Source organism: Mus caroli, chromosome 2 (genome assembly GCF_900094665.2).
Source record: "Mus caroli chromosome 2, CAROLI_EIJ_v1.1, whole genome shotgun sequence".
Taxonomy (NCBI): domain Eukaryota; kingdom Metazoa; phylum Chordata; class Mammalia; order Rodentia; family Muridae; genus Mus; species Mus caroli.
In genome coordinates, this window is record NC_034571.1 from 135,791,359 (window position 1) to 135,815,071 (window position 23,713).

At 40.8% G+C, this 23,713-nt stretch overlaps 1 pseudogene; it reads right to left on the bottom strand.

Moving 5' to 3' along the window:
- Positions 1 to 3,443: 3,443 nt before the first annotated feature.
- Positions 3,444 to 15,300, bottom strand: LOC110307176 (annotated as a pseudogene).
- Between the last annotated feature and the right edge of the window lie 8,413 nt (positions 15,301 to 23,713).

Below are 23,713 nucleotides of genomic sequence, written 5' to 3' on the forward strand. Positions count from 1 at the left end.
AACACGTGTACACTCACAGATACAATCACAAGCACACACATGCATGAACTCACACACACACACACACACGAATGCAAACGTTTGCATTCTGTGTCTAGAATAATCAGGAACGGATTCGATTTGTAGAATACTTTCCCATTATTGCCAGTTCTTCTTAGGATTGTCATGGCTTTCAATCTTTTATCTTTTGGGACACAATGAGAAACATCCATTTACAGGAAGACAAAAAGATGAGAGATGATATTAAAACATAAAATATACAAAGTGCTCATATCTTTGCAAAAACAGTTAATCTTTCAAACATTGATTATTAAGGAAAAGGGATCAAGGACTATATAAAAACAAGAAGGCAATAGAAAGAACTTGGTGTCTGTCAAAAAATTCTAATTTTCTTAAAACTACAAAATGTTTCATATATAAGCAGGTTTTCTTCTTCTCTTTGTGTGTTTCTTGGTGCATTGACACACTATGTTCTGCTTTCAAAACCCTTTTGATTTCATATCCCCAGTGTCCCCAGTGTTTATGTGTGTATGTGTGTGTGTGTGTGTGTCACAGTAGTAAAATATCTCACAAATCAAACTAATGGAGAAAAGATTTAATTTTCAGCCTCAACCCTCCAAAGCGGGAAAGCAGGGTGGAGGATCTCAAATGGTGGTTGGAGCATGTGGCAAAAGCTACTCACATCATAGCAGATCAGTTAGCAGAGAGTGTCATAAGCACAAGGGGATGAATATGCCCTTCAAAGATTTGTTTCCTAGGCTTACTTAGTTCTACCAATTGGGCTCTCACTGAAGATTCCACAGGCCCCCAAAATAGCAACACTTTGTGTGGAACAAGTATTCAAAACACGATCCTGTTGAGGACATTTCAGATTCAGTCCCAGTAGTCTCTTGAGTACTATACTCCAAGAGGGCACAAGCTCAGGGTGGAATAATGGAATTTATTTTACCACAGACTAATAAAAGGTAAGGTTTATGGAGTCATTAATTTCAAGGTTCTAGATATCAGTCTATGTAGGGCAGTTCTTCCTGGTAAAGAAAAGAAGCCACTCTGTAATTGTCTTGTCTTACTACTTTGAGAGACTGCCAAAATATGGCCCAGTAACAGAGAACCAAAGTGGAGACCAGAGGGTCTCAATTCAAAGGATGGAATCAAGCATCAGGAAGACCAAGGATACAGGCAAAGTATGAAAGAGGGAAAATGTACATAGAGGCCCCCTCAAATACTGAGAATAGTTGGGGGGGGAATAGGATACTATCCATCAGTCTCAAAACTCATTACTCATAAGAACACAGTTAAATCAAACACATGCAATTGTACTTTTAAAATAGTTTATCACATGAAAATTATACTTTAGTAAAGTAGTTGAAAAATTAATATGTGAGTCAAATATGATGATATCTGCCAGTTTTAAGACACGAATAAAGAGCTGTAGAGATGTCTCAGTGGTTATGAGAATTTGATTCCTTGCAGAGGACCCAGGTTCAATTCCCAGATCCCATAAGGTAGCTTGTCCCAGCCTCAGGGGACCTGACACCATCTTCTAGCCTCTTCAGACACTAGGCACAACGTGTGGTAGACATACATAGATATGCATGTAGACAGGTATTCACAGACATAAAATAGTAATAAGTAAATTTATTAACTTTATTATAAAACCATGAATTGAAATGAAGACTATCAAGCTGGAACTGTAGCTCAGATACAGAGAACTTGTATAGCATGCACAAGGCCCAGGCATCAACCAAAGCCCTGCAGATAGTATCAATAACAATCGGTAACAATAGCCTGTGTCCATAAAATGTTCCCGAGTATTTTCCAGTTTCCTTTATATGTTAAGACATAGTGAATATTCAAAACTTAAAGTTATATTTAATTAATTTTTTGTCTTTTCTGTACACTTTCTTCCTTTAATGTTATGCTTGTGAAATTGCTATTTTTTTTTTTTTGGTCTTTCTCAGACCAGAGGCTGTAAATCCATTACAATATATTTCTTGAAATCTTTAGAGATTGTTGTTAGTACAGGAAACACTTACACTGTGCTTGGAATTTACTTTGGTACAAAGATAAGGCTTTTGCATTCTCTTAAATAAATCAGTAGCTGCACGGAGACATTAAGTCAGTGTTTCCTTTACTGCTTATGCAATAAATCAAAGTTGACTTTACAATAAAACTCCTTGCTTTAGAATTCTATCATAAGTTTGCTATGTTAAATAACTTCCCCCCTGAGCTCGTTTGCTTGTGCTCCCGGCTGAAAGGTCCCTCCTCCCTTTTTCATTTTTTTTTAAATGTTCTAACTACTTCATTGGTTTATTTCATCATAACAGAATCATTTCCAGTTCCTCAGCCACAGCCATGCTGTCAGTCTGACAGAATCTAGAATCACCTTGGAGACAGGTCTCTGGGCGTGTCTGTAAGGGACTGATTATCTTGATTGGATTAATTGATGTGAGAGGCCTATTCACTTTATATGGTATCATTCCCTGGGCTAGGATCCTAGACTATATAAGAGGAGCGAGTACGCAAAGCACGGTTATCATCACTCTCTGCTTCTTGGCTGTCAATATGAAATGACAATCTGTCACAGTTCTCCCTGTTGTGACTTCCCAATTATAACCCCTGTGACCCCAAGCTATGAGACAAAATAAAACTTTTCCCCTTAAGTTTGTCCCCCCAGTGGTATTTTATCCCAGTAACAGGAAAGATAATTAATATCGCATCTGACCTCTTACCTTTTGTCTAGTCCCATATCCTCAGTTCTAAGACTTACTATTAAGCCTACATCGCTAGTTCTCTGACCACACCCACCACATATTTTGATTTCACATTCATCCTAGTTCACAGACCATGCATGTGGCTCTCTGGTTAGGCAGTTGTTTTCAACGAGTTTTCTGAGATACAATTTCTTTTTTTTTTAATAAAAAAATTGTTTTTACTTAGAAGCATTCAGAATGTCAACAAAACAGCTGCGATTTTTTTCTTTTTTTTTTTTTTTTGCAATTACAGAGTGGTATTCAGTTAACAGAACAACAATTATCTTCGAATAAGCTGCATCAGAAACAACTGAAGATGAAAAAAATAAAACCCAAAAATAAAACCAAACAAACAAACAAACAAAACAAAAACAAAAAACCAAACTACTGTCCCCATATATAACTAACCTGTGCTGTGCATCAACAAGAACCTGCTTTAAATTTCCATGCCAATTTACAACCCCAGACTGTGCCAGGCAAGGTTAGTGGCTATTGAAAATACCACCAGGACAGGGCTATCTAAAGACACATTAGGTAGTGTGTTAACTACACAAAAAAAGACACTGTACAGTTTAAAAACAAATCTTACACAGCCTTACATTTCAATTTTTTTCTTTAAAAGGAGTGAGTTGTTAAATGGGGGGTTAAATGCTTTATAGACAAGAAAAAAAAAACTGCGCTAGAACCAACTTATTCATCATCTTCTTTGTCGTCGTCTTCCTCTTCTTCCTCCTCTTCCTCATCCTATTCATCCTCCTCATCATCTTCCTCTTCCTTCCTTTTCTTGCTCTTTTCAGCCTTGACCACCCCCTTTTTCGCTGCATCAGGTTTTCCTGTAGCTCTGTAGGCAGCAATATCCTTCTCATACTTCTCCTTCAGTTTGGCAGCTTTCTTCTCATAGGGCTGCTTGTCATTTGCTGCAGTGTTGTTCCACATCCCTCCTGGTTTCTTTGCAACATCACCAATGCATAAGCCAGGATGCTTGCCTTTGATTTTGGGGTGGTACTCAGAACAGAACAAGAAGAAGGCCGAAGGAGGCCTCTCAGGTGCATTGGGATCCTCGAACTTCTTTTTGGTCTCCCCTTGGGGGGGATGTAGGTTTTCATTTCTCTTTCATAACAAGCCTTGTCAGCCTTTGCTATATCTTCAAATTTCCCCTTTTCTTTAGCAGACATGGTCTTCCACCTCTCTGACCACTTCTTGGAGAACTCTGAGAAGTTGACAGAAGCATCCGGTGCTTCTTCTTGTGCTCCTCCGGGCAGGTTTGCACAAAGAATGCATATGAGGACATTTTGCCTCTCGGCTTCTTGGGATCTCCTCTGCCCTTGTTTAGTTGATTTTCCTCGGTGAGGCACAGAGTCTCCCAGTGCCTGTCCGGCTCTCACTTGCCTGGGCATTGTCTCTATGGAGTTCAATGTACTACCGAGATACAATTTCAAAACAACAAAACTCACTTCTGTGGCTGCACAGTTTTATACAAGTTGTCACCAATGTATAGCAGTGTATAACCATCATGACAATTGAGATAAGCAGTTTCTTGACATCATACATCCTCTCATGACATCTGTAGCCAAATCTTTCCCTTCCCCTTCCATGATACTACTGATCTAGTGTCTGTCTCTGTGTATTTTGCTTTTCTAGAGTGTTGTATAAATAGAATCATATATTAAGGTGCTTTTTAGCCTAGTCTTTCCGACTTAGCATAATGCATTTGCAGTGCAGCCAAGCCGGTTAGGGGGCAGGCTTGATTGCTTCTCACTTTTCTTTTATTGTCTTTTTGTGCTATTTTCCATTTGTAAGCCCTGTATTACATTAACAAATGGAAACGGCAGTAACAAGACAGAAAACTACAGTGGAACAGGAGTGGTCAGAATACAAAAAATTAAAAAAAAAAGCAGTCTTATTATGGTTTAAAAATAAAATGTCCTTCAAAGGGATTTGTGCATTAAAAGTTTTCCCCAGTTGTAGAACTATTTTGAAAGGTTTTAGAAACACTGGGAGGTGGAGCATAACTGGAAAGATCAGAACCAGGAAGCTGTCCTTGTTCTGAGATCCTACCTGTCACTGTCTCATTGTTCCCTGCCAACCAGAAACTGAAGATGCTCCCTGCCAGGTGTTCCCAGTGACATGATGTTCTTCCGAAGTGTATGGGACCAAGAAACCATTGCCCAAACCCTTTAACTCCATGAGACAAAGTAAACATTTCTTCTCTTAGGTTGCTTCTGTCTGGCATTTTGTCACCATAACAAGAAAGATTATAGAAAAGTTATCCTTGGTTTGAACATCATCTCAGAGAACAATTTCAGTCTTTCACTAGATAAGATGGTTGCTGTGAGCCTAATACAAATACCTTTGATCAGATGGATGTGATCTCCACTCTTGCTGCTGTCCTATGTATTTTTGTTTTTTTATAGAGAATGCTCCTTGTGAATACATGTTGTATTGAAGACTTGACAAATAGAGGGGAGGAGGAGGAGTCTTGAGTATTCATCACTGTATCTCCAGCATTTATACCTTGAGTTAAGCCACAACTCTCACATTCTAGAAAACCGAAAGGGGTGGAAATCATTCTCATCTAAATGCAAATTGAGCCCATGGAATGCAACTGGCTATTACCCAATGGATACTGAACACATTTTACACTTAGCTATAAATTTGCTTTATTGTTATTGTTCATGCACCTAAAAATACGTGATGCTTTGAATTCTCCCTTGAACTTGGATATAGTATTTTACCAGCTCCCTCAATAATCAATGGCTTAAGTAAATACTTGATGGCTATCCATTTATCAGTGTGAGGATCATTCTGCCTTTTTATAAAAACAGTAATTCTGCAACAATGTGGTATAACAGTTGCAAGTGATACATGAACAAGTGCCAAACACCACAGATAGGACACTGGTGAAAGACAGAAGAAATGATTCCACCAGGTCTAGCTTGGTGAATCAATGAGTTTATTGGAGTTACTAATAGGATCACTGGGGACTCAAAGGCATCTGCAACACCAAAAGGTATGATGATGACTTACAAAAGCTGAGCTCCTGCCCAACCAGAAAGCAGGGACACCAAAGACTCATCTCTTTCCAGCAGTTGTTACTGCTTATATAACCTTGGGGAGAGAACCCTGTGAATCTTATGACTATCTGTGTCTTCTAAGTCTTGTGAGTTTTCTGGGTCTCATATATGCCTTTTGGAGTCCCCAGGGAGAATATATCAGTTCTCTGAAAATAGCTAGACAACACTTGACCCTCTTTCCAGCTCTGACATCTTTCTGTGCCCTCTCTTGTGAGATCTCCTGAGACTTGGTAGGCATAACATACATGTATAATTATTTTATTTCATTGATATCTGGGGATTTCACACATATTCCTCAAACACAGTCACCTGTTCCCAAGTTAAGAACCTTTGCAGTACCTACAGCCCACTGCTCAGACCAACAGCAGAACATGCCATGCTCATAAACACAAAATTTAGAAGACAATTGGACTTTCATACCACATCCATTAAACAAAACAATAGTAGTTGCTTTCCTATTGGAGCCTCTGAGTTCCCTGCCATGGGATTTTTGCCCTGGTTTGTAATTTGGACATGAATTCTTGCAGGTAGAGCAGACCTTAAATCCAATCTGTAAGCAGATTGCCTCAACTACGATTGTGTCACTGTTGCGCCAGTGAACACATCTTGCATAATATGCTGATAATATAGCTTGTAGGGTCCATAGCTGAGCAGAACGGTCAGCAACAATTTGCTTCTAGTCACCTACATAATGCCTCCCAGCACGTGAAATCCAGTGGGCAGGGAAGGAACGTCCATATTCAGCCAGAATTAATTCCTGCAACTGAAGTGTGTTGTCTTCAATAACAAATACTTGACACCTAGTTCTGGAATAAAACCAATAGCGATGGCAATAGCCTTTGTAGGCTGGGGTCCTCACAAGCCCTCTTGGCCAACATTTTATATGGATGTAATTTAATCTTGGGATATATATTAATAAACAGGTTACTTTTGAGTGGGTCTTTTTCTACCAATGCAGGGGATTCTCCTTTTTCTATATGCTTTTCTAAATCTGTAAGACAGTGTTTAATATCAGATTGTGAACATTTTCAGAGTATTGCAGGATATCTGAAGGTCTACTAGTGTCCATTTCAAGCCAGTGACAACTAGTCTTAGAGGGATAACTGAGTTTTAAAAGAGAAACATCAGTAAGATCCAACACAGCATAAAAAGATACTATTTCTTGTATCTGTTATTTAGTCAAACCAATAATATTGGATGCAGTGGTGTCAGGAGGGGAGTTGTCCCAGCTAGCCTTCTATAATCCACAGTCATCTGACCCCCTTATGCTGGAGCACTACTATGAGGCCATGTGACATATTCCTCTCTCAAATGACCCCACAGGGCCAATATGAGCTTCTGGGCTACTCTAGGAGCACTGAGGAGCAAGGCCATGTTTCCACCTGCCATGTCTACCACTTATTTATGTCTCATAGTCTCTAGACAAAAACCACATCTCTCATCCCTCTATTGGCCCCAGCTGGCTACAGAAGGCCCTGGGTTAGGGGAACAATCTTCACACCCACTATGCTTTCTTTCATGGGAGTACACATTCTAATCCTAAGAGATAGTCACCCACCTCTGGGACACTCTTAATCGTCTTCAACTGTGCTGCTCTGCCATTGACTCCTTTCAATCCTTTTGGTGAACTTTTGACAGGCTTTAGAACCATCTAAAAGCACTGAACAGGCACTGAATTGGGCTTCTTGCCCATTATTCCCGCAGGAACTCTAGCTTGGCACAAGTGCTGCCACATTTGCCTTGAGTAACCCAGAGAGATTCACTTATCTGCTTTGCCCTTCTCCTGTTTGGGAACAGGAGAAGGCTAAGTCATTCAGATTTGCCAGATCTTCTACTTCATAAAGTTCACTTTCTTCCCATGTGGCTACACAAAGCCACTAAAGCTGCACACCTGTGTTGGGATCCCTGTGGAGTTAACATTTCTTCTCACCCTCCTAAGAACGTAGTCCTGCCTAGCTTGGTACACTGGGCATTGAACACTGCCTCTCACATGCTCAGACCCCTCAATAATCCCTGGCATTTTTCTGTCATCTGCCAGTTGCCTATATTCATCAGAACCTCATTCAATGATAAAGAATCGTCCCTAGTGCTTGTATGAGTAGCCCATTGGGGACTGATTTTCTTTATATCATACATCCTTTGTCTCAAGCATATGGGAGACATTGACCTTGAGTCCCTCCCCTGACTTCCCCTCATGGTGGACTGGAAGGTGAAACAAACCCTTTCTTCAACAAATTGGTTTTGGTTATGATGCCTGTCACAGCAATAAGAAGTAAAACAGGCATTCTTCATGTTTTCCACCATTCGTGCCAAATAACAGATTAATTTGAAGGGTGACATCTGAATATTTCTTTCTTTGTAATTCCTCCCTTAAGCAGGAAAACTCTTTGTAGGCTGGGCAAAGACCACATAGCTGTCACTGCAGCCTGCTTATTACCATGTTCCATAGATTTAATTTCAGAGACTTCTGTATATTCCCTAGTCTACCAGCCACTGTGGGGAGTATCCCTGTGGTAGACCTCATCTATTAAAGAGGCGTGCAAACTTTCTCTTACAGTTTGGTTTTGGTTGCATGAATTAGCACCATAGTAGGAACCATGTGACTGCCATCACATTAAGGAGGCCATAATACATAGAGACAGGGAACCATTTTATGATTGTCCTCATAGACAAATCACCCTCAGATTAGCCTCAGCTGCCTGTCTCATCACTTATTACAGGGATGATGTGACTGCTTTTCTACGGTTCATCTTTGATCCTGTTGGTACGTATTTGGGTGTTGATGTATTATATGATTTTCCTATTTTCATCTCTATACGGGAAATGCTGGTTACATTCCTCATCTCAACTCCCAATACTTAAGAGAAAAGTATAACTCAGGACAACATCTCTCTTATTCTCACCCTGGAAAAAGCAACAGTAGCTATAAAGCTGGGTCTCCGAAGGAGATGGTACCACCCATCCACATCTAAGTGTTAGAAGAAGAGCAGCACACAGCAAAAGCACTACATGTGCATTCTGCACTTGATGTTCTCAAAGACCAGTTTAGAGAAAATCATGCATCCTGGTAATCAACATTTATGAAAATATCCAAATATAAGCTATATTTTCAATATGATAATCAAAGTTTTCAAAGAAATCGTAAAATCCGACCCAGAATGACAAATTCCACATGTTTTCTGCCATTGTGGACATTATCTCTGAAAGCATGCATGTCTTATTTGGAATACCATAGAGATCAGGAAATTATGGACCATGGGTAGGGCCTTTCAAGGAAGGGAAGATAGAACACTGACGATAAAAGGTTAAAGAGGAAAAGTAGAACAGAGAATGTTAAAATGGGATAGAGGAATTCAGGGACAGCACAGAATGATGGGGAAGGCATGGTTATGATGGTGGGAGCAGCTTTAGTTATGATGGTGGGAGCATGCAGTAGAGGCTACTCCTGCCATGGTTAGCCAAGAAGCATAGAATACAACAGGAAACAGGGTCTGGATATACCCTGTGAGGGCACATCCCTAGCTACCTGCTTCCAACCAGATTTCACTTCCTAAAGGTTCCATAGCCTCCAAAATAGCACCATCAGTTAGCGAGCATGCATTCAGAATATGAGCCTGTGGGGCCATTTAAGATTCAAACCATAACGCACTTGTGGTTCAATTGCCTAAATAATAATAGTAATAATAAGCTATGAAAATAATATTGTATTTATCTCTTGATTACCTGTGTCAGACCACAGCCTGATTCTAAAATCTTACATTTAAAATTCTTAAAATCCTTTAAGGCAGGACTCATCTCCATTTTTTTGTCAATTGTTTATTAGATATTTTCTTCATTTACATTTCAAATGATATCCCAAAAGTCCACTATACCCTCCCCCCATCCTGCTCCCTGACCCACCTACTCCCACTTCTTGGCCCTGGTGATCCCCTGTACTGGGGCATATAAAGTTTGCAAGACAGAGGGGCCTCTCTTCCCGATGATGGCTGACTAGGCCAGCTTCTGCTACATATGAAGCTAGAGACACGAGCTCTGGGGGTACTGGTTAGTTCATATTGTTGTTCCACCTATAGGGTTGCAGACCCCTTTAGCTCCTTGGGTACTTTCTCTAGCTCCTCCATTGGGGGCCCTGTGTTCCATCCAATAGCTGACTGTGAGCATCCACTTCTGTATTTGCCAGGCACTGGCCTAGCCTCACAAGAGACAATTATATCAGGGTCCTTTCAGCAAAATCATGCTGACATATACCATAGTGTCTGCATTTGGTGGCTGATTATGGGATGGATCCCTGGGTTGGGCAGTCTCTGAATGGTCCATCCTTTCGTCTCAGCTTCACACTTTGTCTCTGTAACTCCTTCCATGGGTATTTGTTCCCTATTCTAAGGAGGAATGAAGTATCCATGCATTGGTCTTCCTTCTTCTTGATTTTCTTGTGTTTTGCACATTGTATCTTGGGTATTCTAAGTTTCTGGGCTAATACCCACTTATCAGTGAGTGCATATCAAGTGCACTTTTGTGATTGGGATACCTTACTCAGGATGATATCCTCCAGATACATCCATTTGGAGTACTACTCAGCTATTAAAAACAATTTTATGAAATTCTTAGGCTCATCTCCATTTTAAAGATCAAGAACCAGGTTCTGGGAAACTTCCTGGTCTAGAGGTGGTAGAACACAGAAGCTAGCCCAGGGCAACAGATAGTGATCTGCATTAGAGTCCACAGCTGAAGAGTGAGCATCGCTGAAACAGACTGAGACAATGGTTGTGTCCAGCACAATTCTGAGCACATTGTATTCATAGGTTCAAGGATGCCAGCAGTGAAGTTATCTGCCTGTCACCAAGAAGCCTCCAGTGTGGGTATCTCTGACTCCTGTCTGTTACTTTTTAGCACTTCTGCTGTTTACTGGGATAATAAGGATGGGGTTAGCACAGCTTTATGGTAGCATTCTCCAGGTTCCCACAGTCTCAAAACCCTTGATGTAGCTGCATAACACACACGGTGAAAGCCTTGAGGAATATCAAATTGGCACTTTAAACCATGGATGGTTTAGTCTGGATGCCTTAAAGGCCCGAATGTGAGTCTGAAGCCTGAAGCTGCTGGCTCTTTCCCTTTTATACCAGAAACCACTAAACCTCAAGCTGAGGTAAAGGAGAAAATGAATGTAAAGAACATAAAAAGGAAGAAGAAAGCTCATACATTGTGGTATTTCACCCTACATGCTGTAAAAGTTTTGTGGTCTTGCCTTTTAATTTATGTACATTTTATCAGACCTAGATATATACATATAATATATGCAAATGTATAAATATGCATATAACAATATGCCTTATCACAGTATATGCATTAATACATATTCGAGGCTACTGTTCTGACACGTGTGATGATTTTTCATTCTGCCACAGCAAAGACAAAGACCTAGTGACCCCATAACCCACCTTGTCTTTTACACCTCTGGGAATCAAGTTAGGTTTGATTTTCAGATTTTTTTTTTCAAAACTGAAAATTTTGCTTTTCAATAAACTTTGTAACACTGTTAAATTCTGACATATCTTTGTAATCCCTGTGTGATTTAGCTAGGCTCCCAAGCTTAGTTTGTAGTGTAATTGTGTGGGGAAAGAAACCTAATTAATTTCAGTGATGCTCACATATGTTAGTGTAGGGTAAACACCTTAACAGGATGGATTCTTGCCTTGAAATTATAAACCAAACAATGGGGGAAATCCACAAGTTTACTAAACAGAATACAAGTAACTTGCATACACTATATTGTGTTTGTATTTAAAGTTGTAAATGTCTTCAAGAGTTGAGTTGTATTTTTTATTAAAAATGAATGTTATAGTTTGTCTATTTTGTAGACTGAGCAATGGAGATGGAATTGGCTGGGATTACAGAATTCTGTGTTTATTTTCTATCAGAACTCACTTTCCAGTTGTCTTACAATACTCTTTGCTGTGAAAAACCAATTTACAAGTTAAGTACAAATAGGAAGACTTCAACTCACAAGTAAATGGAAATTCATTCCCTAAATTTAAAATGCAGCAAAAAATGCAGAAAGGATGCTTCTAAACCATCAGGAAGTAACATAAAAGTAGGAATTATTAGGTCAAGAACTGAGACTGAGATGAGTCCCAGAAAGATGATTGCTGAACTGCAGGACACATTGATCCCTGCAGTAGTTGCCATCCTGACAACAGAACTGATACTCTAAGTTACATCAGACATCTTTCTCAAGCTCTAAACACCACTAGAATCCTGGGCCTATCAAAGAAAAACAGCCATTTGAGCCAAAGATTCCAGGAGTCCCACATAGCAGCAAGAGACAGGTTTTTACAGACTGCAGAAATGTGTCAACTTCTCTTGGCAACCCATAGAATTCCAAACCTTAAAACTGGCTTGTGTGACCTTCACTACTGATGCCTAGGTGCCAGGAAACATCTTTTGAAGGAAGAAGAATTATCCGACCCTAAACATTATTTCTACAACTAAATTTATGATACAAGACCCAATACAAAGTCAAAGACAAACAAACACCCAGACAGACAGGGCACCATAGTCTCAGAAAAAAAAAAAAAAGAAAGAAAAAAAGAAAAAGAACAACAGAGGAATTAAGAGAAATTAATAGGAAATTATAACAACCTACAAGAGACACAAAATATGGATAATTGTATGTGAATGTGATGCATAACTATAATATTATTATTAACAATGAGCAAAGAAATAGAAGGGGATCAACATGTGCTTGAAGTAATTAAGGACATTGTAAGGCACTACGATTTGGTTTTAGTTTCATTTGACAAGAGAGCTAAGAGATTTTTACATTTCAAAACGTTTATTTTATAAAAAGGAAAGAAAAAGATAAGCGACTAGGTGAGACTTTAGTGACCTACGAATACTAGCATGTCCTCCTCTGCGATCCCCTTCAGAGGATGTCTGAGCACAGTTTGGAGAAAGGAAGGCAAATGAAGCTCTGCTCAGTGTGTTACAACATCGCACAGAAAAAGGCAAAACTCCCATGTGAGTTCCAACCTACAGAGGTAAAACCACAGAGAGAAGGCAAGGGAACGGTGGCCAGCCATATCGTAAATAGGAAACAAAAATGTGGAACCGCAAATGGGAGAGGGAAGACAGGAGAAGAAGCTTAAGAAGTGAACACATTTGATCCCTATCTTTGACTGGTATCAAAGTGTTTGCAGCAATTTGTTTTAAAGTATTTTATGGATTTTTTTTATATGTGCATTCTACTTGGAGAGTGAGGCAAGGTCTCATTCTGCACATCGGGTTGTCCTGTAACTATGAAGCATACGTTTGTTTTAAATTCACAGCAATCCTCCTGCCTCAACTTCTTGAGTGCTGGAGTTAAAGGTGTGAGCTGCCAGACCCAGCTGGCATTCTATTTTATTGGGAAAATGTTTAAAAGGCAAATTTTATACACATGAACAGAAATGGGAGAGAAGGAGGGAGGGAGAGGGGGGAGGGGGATGGAGGGGATTAAAATCCCATCTTCTAGGCAAGATTGATGTTTAGAGTCTAAATTGGAAAAAATTCCTAAGCAGTATTTTCAACTACCCCTTGAGTCGATAGGCAATTTCATAGGAAATGACTGCCCATTTGTATGTTTATAAAGGACTTGGCTTGAAGAAAAGGTCATTGTTCTTGCTGGGAATAAAATATTTATGAAAATTGCCTCAGCTTTCTGGTCCCTACCTGTGGACACCCAGCACACCTGGCAGTGTGTTAGTAATGTGCTTTTCCTATGCAGGTCTCCATCCTTTTAGGGATATTTTGCCACCTCCTCTAATAGACCACACTCTTTCCCCTGGCTCTAAACGACCCCTTTTTATTTTTCTTCATTTCTTTCTCTTCTGAAAATATTCTTCTTACCTTCACTGAAATGACAAGTGGTAAGAACGGTGAATGACAGTTTTAGACACATGTCATAAGAATTTTAACACTACCATACTGTACAACTTCTGGGCAATGTGGGGGCAGAAAAGGCACTCACACTTTCTACAGTTGGGCCGAATCCAATAGGTGCCAGCTTGCCTGATATCATGGTAATACATTATTCAGATTCCTACAGGTCTTAGAGTAAAAGAAAGATTAAGTATACTGCACAAAAGATTCCAGTGAAGTCATAAATAAAAATTCCCTAAAAATTCCAAAATATTAGTAGGTAGAGTATACTCCAATGCTGTTCATTATACAAAGCTATACCTAGAGTGTGTGCCTTCTAAACATCCCTATACATCAGCACAGTCTATTTTCACAATTAAATCTAATGACAAGAGCTAAAGTCACTCAGTTCCTGTGAACTGTGTCAGATAGTACTAAACTGGGGGCCTCTTCCTTGCTAGTCCTATAGTCCTTGGAAATTTGCATAATCTCCTTGGAGCCTCACCTTCTACAGCTAGAATAAATGATGATGAAGACAATGATGACAATGATGCTGGTGATGATAAGAGTAACTGTTTTACCATAGAGAATGAGGAAAATAATATAACAAGTACATAGTCCTGCAATAATGTCCCTACAACTACCAGCTATTGCTCTTTCTGTTTATGACCATTCCTGCTTCCCTCTAAAACAGACCTTTCCTCCTAGATCATCCAGTCCTCCAATCCAGATATGCCAATCCAGATATCCCTTCCAAGCCCAGGATCCTACACCCATAATTACCACATCCAAGCAGTTACTAAGTCAAATCCATTATCCACACATCTCACCTTCTGCCTACTGCTACTATCTTCTACTTTGCTAAGCACTTGGGATGCCCACTCCCATCAGGCCTCCTTCGCTTACCCTCTATTTGCACAGTGACTTGTGATTACATTGCAATATGTGGGAAGATCTGGGATGACTGTGAAGAGGTGAATTTTGAGCATCTGGTCGGCTGAAGAACTGACATTGATCCTCCTTGGGGAACAGCGTTCCAGGACGAGAAATGCTATACACCAAGTCCCCGAGACAGAAGCATCTGAGTCATGCTGAAGTCAGACTTTTAGGGAATTTGATTTAATCCACCATCCCAGTCTAAACCATGTCACTAAGCCTCTCTGGGTTTTATATGGGTAGAAACTGGTAAGTTTGCAAAAAGTGACATTCCTATAGCATCACGTTTGAGGGAGGAGTAAAACACAGACCTGGTAGAATATCCCATGAGTCCAGGCAGTAAACTCTAGATCATCAATAGAAACTTGTGAGCAAATTGTTCTTCCTATTCACCCACAAAACACGCCCCCCACAGACTCACAACCTCAGCCAAAGTTTTGCCTACCACCCTCAATTTAAGTTCACACTCTGTTCCCAGCCTACGCCCTACCTAGTGTGTTTCCACACCTGCTACTTTCCCTTACTGAAATGGCTGAGGTATCTTTGCTAGAATGTGAAGAATCTTCATTGACATCCTTTTTAATGGACTCTAGTTGATATCCCAGTGTTCCCATGAGCCAGGTGCAGATGTTAGCAGTCATTTTTCCTCACAGAGCTTTTCTCTCCACAGATGGTCTTCTTTGGGAGAGAGTGAGGGTGCAGGGGTGGGAGAGGGTGAGGGGGCAGGGGTGGGAGAGGGTGAGGGCGCAGGGGTGGGAGAGGGTGAGGGTGCAGGGGTGGGAGAGGGTGAGGGCGCAGGAGTGGGAGAGGGTGAGGGTGCAGGGGTGGGAGAGGGTGAGGGTGCAGGGGTGGGAGAGGGTATGATTAAAGACTTTGCCTAAGGCCTTGTATAGACTGGGAAAACACTCTACCACTGAGTTATAGCCCCAGTTACTTTTATTTTAACTTTTTATTTAAACACAGGATTTCACTAAGTTTCCCAACGTAGCTTCGAACCCACAGAGGCCTTGAACTTGTGATCCCCCTGTTTCAGCCTCATGAATAGCCACTGTACTGAACTTAAGCAGTCAAAGTAATGCTTTCTGGTGTTGGACTCCCTGATATGAAGCCAATCCTAGATACTCTTCTGTCTCTAAGTAAAACCAGAAAGAAGTCATGGGCCACTATTAAGTTTATGTGACATCAGCTCTAATTAAAAAAAAAAAAAATCACTGAAATGCAGCCTTAACTTTTCTGTTCTAAAGTATATCACACTTTTTGTTTGGTTCTGTCGATAAGACTGGCTGGCATGGGCAGGATCTCAATGGTGTCATTAGTAATATTTCACCTTAGAAACTTCATGAAAAAACCTTGTGCCTTTTGGTGCAGGTCGGTTTGGTTGTGGCCTGGCCAACAGTTCTCAAATCCAGATGTGAATTTCATTTCCTGTTGCTTCCCCTGCACGTTAACTTTTCTGCTTGGTAAAATTGCAAATTCCCGGTGAATGTATTCTACGATTGATTAGACCCAGGCCGCTTGGCAATTTCTTTCTAATCTCTTTTATTGTGCTTTCCATAAAAATGACAGCCCTGGTATAAATCCTAGTTAAATCAATACCAGTAAGTGCTAATCTCTTCGCAGCGCTGGAGATGGAAATGTCAAACGGCACCTGCTGGGCTTTCATACACTGGCTGTAAATCATCAAAAATTAAAGCAACACCAAATTGATTTTAGTTTCCATCTTTACAATCTCACTCTGATTCATTATTTTTCCCATTCTGTTATTCCTTTTCTTTTTCTTTTCTTTTCACTTACAGTCTAGTTGCATGAAATTGATTAACCAAATTTGTAATGACGAATGTATTGGTGTTTCCTGGCAAAATATACAAGACCCCAAGCCATACTAAGAAGAACCTAGAACAACGTTCCAGTTGCAGTGGATGGGGTAAATATTTACGCTACATTTGGATTCTTCCTTGGCTAATACCCAGTAAAGTGAAATCTTAGTTGCAGACACTGTTGCAAAAGCAGATGCTCAGAACTGGCAGCAGGAATGGTTCAGTAACAGAAAAGAATTTGTAGCCCTTTGTCTTGCTCCCTGTAGGCAAAAGGCAGAGCGCCAAAACCTTCACCAGAAGATACATTCACAGGGGCCCAACCCCTGGAAACTGAGCATCTCACAGGCAAGAACTTAGAAGATTCATAATTCAAGTGCTAAGTTTTCAAGTGACCTAGAAAGAATAGAGCAGTCCTGGTTTGAAAATTCAGGCAAAACTTAACTAAGAACTTTATCCAATTTCCCAACTTACTCATCTTATGAATAAAAAAAAAAAAACCCAAAGCTCTGGGTGATTTGACAGCTAAGTTTGGTCACAGATTCAAACACAAAGTACAGGTTCTAGATATTTAGTCTGTCTCTTGCCATCATTTGGCAATGTAAGTATCAAACCTATATAAGACATGCCAACAATCAGGTGTGTGCATGCCCACAGCAATAACCCACACAGCAAACTTTATATGTGCTAATGAAATACAGAAGTTTGGGTCATAGGAGTCAGGGCAAGCCTCCTTTCACCAGTTCAGTCACCCACAGGCAAGCTGGTCTGTACTTCGGGTTTACTTCTAGAGACAAACAAACAACCCCTTTTTATGTTTCTTGTGTGACTTCCTGCCTTTCATAGTGGATGCTGATTCGCCATGAAACCTTTTCAGAACTGGCAGCCTGAAGGGAAAACACATTCAAAGGACAAAGCAGTTCTCAAAACAAGGAGCTGGCCTTGGCATAATGGAGAACCTGGGAGATTTCCAGTATCTGGAAACAAAATTTCTCTAAACTATTTCCTCCATAAATTAATTCATCATTATAAGTTCATTAATAGTACTAACTAAAGGCCAGGGGCTTCAAAATCACCAGTTACTCTTTTCGTTAGCTTAGTTACTGTGTACGTGCCAAACATAAATGACCATTTAGTTAACAAATATTGCATGGATAAGGACTGGCATATCAGAGAGCATATTTCAAGTAACTAGATCTGTTTCACTGAAGCAAAGTCTCGGCTAGGAAAACTGCATGCAACTAGTTCATCTTATTTTTCTTGAGATGCCAGAAACCAAAATTTGATGGGAACTCTCCTTATCTCTAAAGTTGATAATTAATTCAGATTACAAATAAACAAATACCAGCCACCAGTATAAGAATCCTAACCCCTGAGAATGAGCATTGAATGATCCAGGACAGTGATTCTCCACTAAAGACCAAAGGAAAGTACAGATGTTTAAATTAAGATGCATAACAGTAACAAAATTACAGTTAGGAAATAGAAACTGAAATAATTTTATTGTTGAGGGGTCACCACAACATAAAGAACTATATTAAAAGGTTGCAGCACTAGGAGAATTGAGAAGCCCACCTCTAGAGTTTAGTAAACAAGAGAGATCCATGAGCAGTTCCCCTTCCAAGAGCTCCTGTTCTCTTAGTATTTACATTTCCCAGGAGCAAATGCTGGTATTATACAGCCCTGTCATGTGGAGGAATAAATTCATAACAGAAGCAGAGAGGTCACCATCCTCTACAGCCCATGGAGTGACTGATGGCATCGGTCTCAGCATAAGCTTGCCCCTCATTATGTTGAATAAACATGAAACCCAGGTACTATAGAATCTTTCTCACTTGTGAATTTGAAATCAAAAGGCCTGATTTTCTTTTACAACTGTCACCACAGAGGCTGCAGTAAATTTCATCGTGGAGTGTGTAAGAGAATCTTATCTGGAGCCTCCTGGGATTGAGATGCAGAATTCACAAAGTCTCTTTGGTTTCTTCAAGAAGCAGTGCCGCTGGGCGTGGTGGCGCACGCCTTTAATCCCAGCACTCGGGAGGCAGAGGCAGACGGATTTCTGAGTTCGAGGCCAGCCTGGTCTACAAAGTGAGTTCCAGGACAGCCAGGGCTATACAGAGAAACCCTGTCTCGAAAAAAAAAAAAAAGAAGCAGTGCCAAGTACAGAAGCAGAAAATCTGAGTGCAGCCAGACAATGGCACAGGCAGGTTGCACTCTCTGCCCACGGGCCACAGGGATCTATTTCTACAGCCTCTATCTCCTCCCCTGCTTTTGTGTGTTTTTACTTAGGAAGGCTGCTCAGCTGACCTTTCAGTGGCTGCCCTCAGAACACTAGAGCCATTTTGCTTATACTGGGGGTAATAAGTGCTTGTGCGCATGAACCCCAGAAGTTGGCCCTCAGCCTACTGCAGCTCCTTTGCCTCCAATTGATATATCCCAGAGCTGTAGTGACTACTCCCCTGCCTGGTCACTGCAGGACCAGACTAAGTGAGTGCTGTTTCTGGCTTCACAGGTCTGCCTACCTCCTCCCTTGCCTCATCAGAGTCTCCAGAAAAGCTCCTTCACAAATCACTTGGAACAGGACTCTCCTCTCTTGGTCTGCTCCTAGGAATCTGTCCCAAGATTCAAAGATTTATTGACTTGCTCTATTAAGAGCTGAATTTTCTAATTAAAAAATATAACGTGTGTCTCGTATGTAGCAAAAAATAAAGTGCTACATTTTAATTATAATTTTAAGACATTTTTAAAAATGAAACAAACATTGGTTTCAGATCTGAGATTACGGATGTGCATAGGTGGGTTTGGGGGTTAATTGTCAAGCATTACACTTTGAATGTCACATATGAAGGCAACATAATACCACCATAAACAGCTGCCCGTGATACACTAACTTGCAAACTTATTTATACAGCAGACACCATGAGCCTCATCTTTCACATTTCCTACTTTACTATTGTTGACTTCACCCAACAGAAATCAAGACTTTAGGACAAAACATAATCTAAAGAGTGTGGGAACTGAAGTCTTCACTGGGAGTTTACAGTCTGCTGCTGTGAGCCTCATTTTTCTCACCAACTGTTGATGATGTCCAACACACACATCTCTAAACAGTGACTGAGAAGAACAATACCCTTAATCAGGCATCACTGTCACTCTCTATTGACCTCCAAAAGCCTTCTGCTGGCAAACTTCAACAAACACTGAAGATCAGAGTGGTTTATAAGCTCTCAAGTTCTCCAACAGAGAACAATTTGCAAATGGCCCCTCTGTTACCACAAAAACAAAACACAAGTCTGTTATCTCCCATATCAATCCCTATTACATGCCAGGAAGGGAAAATGGAGTTTAAGGTCAACGTGCAATTCTATAGTCATTTGTTTAGAAACTACAAGATTAAAAAAAAAAACAAAAACAAAACAAACAAACAAACAAAAACCATTGCTTTAACCTACCAATCTTCCCCAACCCAGGCAACCAGCACTCACTCTGAAGTGTCTTCCCAGATGGCAGTTTCCCATCAGGTTAGAAAATCTGACACTAGCCACAAACTCAGCCTACAGAATCAACTGACCAGGACTCATGAAGGCTCAAAGAGGTTAGAGAGCCTGTTGTCGAATGACTAGGTCCTCAGCCATATGATATGGCTGAGTTACTTGGTGTTCTTGTGGGATTTCCTAACTGTGGGAGCCGGGTCTGTCTCCAACTATTTTGCTTGCTTGTGGGATGCTATTCCTCCTACTAGGTTGCCTGGTTCGGCCTTGATGTGATCGTATGTGACTGGTCTTATTGTAGCTTGTTGATTGATTTCTCAGGGGTGGGGGGTGGGGAGGGGGCTGCTCTTGTCTGAGGGGAGGCTGAGGAAGAGGTGGATCTGTGTGGAAAGGAAGGCAGAGGGAAGGCTCGGAAGGAGAGGAGGGGAAACTGCAGTTGGGATGTAATATATGAGAGAATAATATATTTTTTTAATGCAGGACAGATAGTACTTGCCAATCATTCACAACTCCTGGGAGAGGCTTCTTTGGAAGGTAACCTCCTACAGTATTCCAGCTCAGACCACGCCCACCAGATAAACTGGTAAGGAAATACCCATAGGTGGAAATAGCCAGGAAGATAGAGTGACTGCTGACTGTCTGAGTTCTTGAATTTCCCTGTCGGAAGTGGGTAGGAAGACAGTGCATAAAGTAAAGTTTAACTTATTGTTTAAAGCGAAAGCATCTGGTCTTGATGGGTACCTGAAGGGTACCAAGCCCTAGCTTTTGCCAAGCGGGCATGACCTCAGAAGTCGCAGAATGAAGATTTTTTTTTTTTTTTTCCGAGACAGGGTTTCTCTGTATAGCTCTGGCTGTCCTGAAACTCACTCTGTAGACCAGACTGGCCTCGAACTCAGAAATCTGCCTGCCTCTGCCTCCCGAGTGCTGGGATTAAACGCGTGCGCCACCACGCCTGGCTGAATGAAGAATTCTTTAAACCTTCTACCTTAATTGGCCCTCTCTTCGCAAGAAAAACCTTGGTAACTACACCGATTAAGGCAGACCTCACACCCAGGAAATAATCTTGTCCTTTCTTTTGTGGGTCCTCCTTTCTGGCATATGAATGAAGCTGTCAAAAATCCTAAAGGTTATACAATCAGACTGAGTGATTCCACATCACATACTTACTGCCATCAAAATCAAGGACGGGAGGGAGGGCAGTCACAATTAGTCTCCTGGAACTGATTCCTCCACCTCGTCCTGAGCCTCGTCGTTCTCCTGGTAGGAACCCTTCCTCCACACCAGAACATTCTTCTCTTGATGAAGCCTTCACAAGGATGCAGAGCTGCATCCTTCCTGCCCTACCATACCATCAGTCTCCGTGTAAGCACCTGAAAAGTCATTGCTCCTATCCCAAGGAGAGTCCTGGAGTGAAGTCATGACTATAGATGAAAGATTCTCAAAGGGATTTACACTGACTGTGGAAGACTAAAGGAAATTTGCTAAGAAACGGATGGAGTAGAAATCATGGAGAAAGTAAAACCTCAAGATTTTTAAAATCTTGTTTTAAAGAGTTTAAAGGTTTTTCTTGTCTTTTTTTTTTTTTTTTCAGGAAAGCTGGGATGCCTGAGGGCCAGCTTCGAGAAAATGTATTCTAATTAGGCAAGCATTTGGAGCATCTTTATGCTTGTTTTTGTGAACAAAACTACTGAGTGGGAGCATAATTCTCTGCCTATAGGTGGTTTCATTCAAAGCACCTAGCTGAGATCTAAGCTCAGGGGCACTTATTGAGTGAGTCTGATGGTCGAGTCAAGAAAATCCTATTCTTTGACACTTAAAAGATCCCTCAAAGAAACTGAGATATAAAGGCATGAATGAACTAACTCAAGTTCACACAGCTAAGACGTTATGGAATCTAGCTTTAAATCCAAGTCTGTTTATCTCTAGGGGGTATGTTCTTTCTCCTGGCCAGGGATTCAGAGAACAAGGTACAGTGTAAAGGGTAAGCTTTGACTCCAAAACTGGACACCCTAGGTTGGCATTCTAGTTCCTCCAACTATTAGCTCTGTGATCTTGCTCAGGAAAGAAATATGATCTTCTTGTGCCTTGGTTTTCTTATGTGTAAAATGGAAATTTAAAAAGCATTTGGCTTACAATGCTTTTATAAGCATTAAATGAACTAGCATGTGAAAAGAGTTTAAACCAGAGTTTACTGCATAGTGAGTTCTCAGACAATCATTCAGTTAAGTATTTTAGCTATCTTGTATTGATTATTAGAGCTGGGTGGATGAGCTCATCCAGTAACAAAATCTTCAGTGTGCAATGTGACTTGTCTCATGGGGGATGTCTTAACCATGTACAGAAGCAATGCAGTCTGTGACACAGATACAAGCCTTGATTTTACCAGAATGATCCAGCTTCATCAACTTCACCAACTTCATCATCATCCTTATTTCACTGTCTCCAACGCCAGCTCTCATTTCCTGATATATTTCTTTCAGTGTACACTTACAAACTTCTTAAGACAAGTAAGGAACTAGTTTCAAAGTTCTGATTCTTATAATACATTAACAGGAACAGGTGCATACACCGCTGTCTTCCTGTGCCTATGAATGGCCCTTTCAATCTGGAAAGCAGCCCTACCCAACAGAGAAAGAATTGGTCATGGCTCAGATGTATCCACCTACAGGTTCTGTCACTAATCATTCTGTATCCCCTAACACCACAGGCCTCTAATTTCTCTTTTGCAAAATGATACATAAGTAACAGAAAGAAGAGATGGAGCATCTAGGCTAGATAACATTATGTAGACACTTAATGCATACATCTTGTCAGTCTCTTATCTCACTTGAACCATTTCCAATGTGATAAAAGTTACAATAGTAACTAGCAAAACAATACACGGTAAGTAAAAGGAACTAAACATACTGAGAGCTAAAAGGACACACTCACCACCACACACATCACACACACACACACACTCTACCACACACATCACACAAACACCACACACACACACACACACACACACACACACACACATTACAAACACACAGCATGCACCCACATCACACACCCACACCACACACACCCACACACACACTTTCTCTCTCCACCACCACACACATTACAAACACACACACACAGCACACACACACACACACACAGCACACACACACACACACACACACACCACCACCACCACCACCACCACCACCACCACCACACACCACATACGCTCAACCACCTGTAATTTGGATCACATATGACTCTGAGCCTCTTGAAAGTTACAGGGGCAAAAAGCCATTGCATTGAATGACAAGAAAAGCATGTCTTCTGACATCCATTTTATTTCAAAGATTCATATCAAGGTTGTACTTGGATGTTTCAATAAAAAGTTTAGATAACAACATAGGGAAAAAAACATCAAATTTATTTGTCTTCAAGTGATTCTGGGAGGGATTAAGCTGATGTGGCTTAAGCATAATGCCTGATAGCAACCAAACATGACACAAGGACAAAACTGCTCTGATATCTGTGGAGAAAGCAACTTACTGCAAGAATTCACCTTGCAGAGTTATGGAAGGTGCTTGGGAGAGAAGAGTCTGACAAGCAAACAGAAATCCCTGGGAGAAACCTCCAACTTCCATCAGAAGCAAGGGACAGAGTTTTTGCATCTTATCTGAGATCTTGGAAGCCGTCTTGCAAGTAGAGAGGACCACAGAAAGGGGTGGGGTAGTCTGTGGGTCCTTTATTTCTTTTTTTTTTTT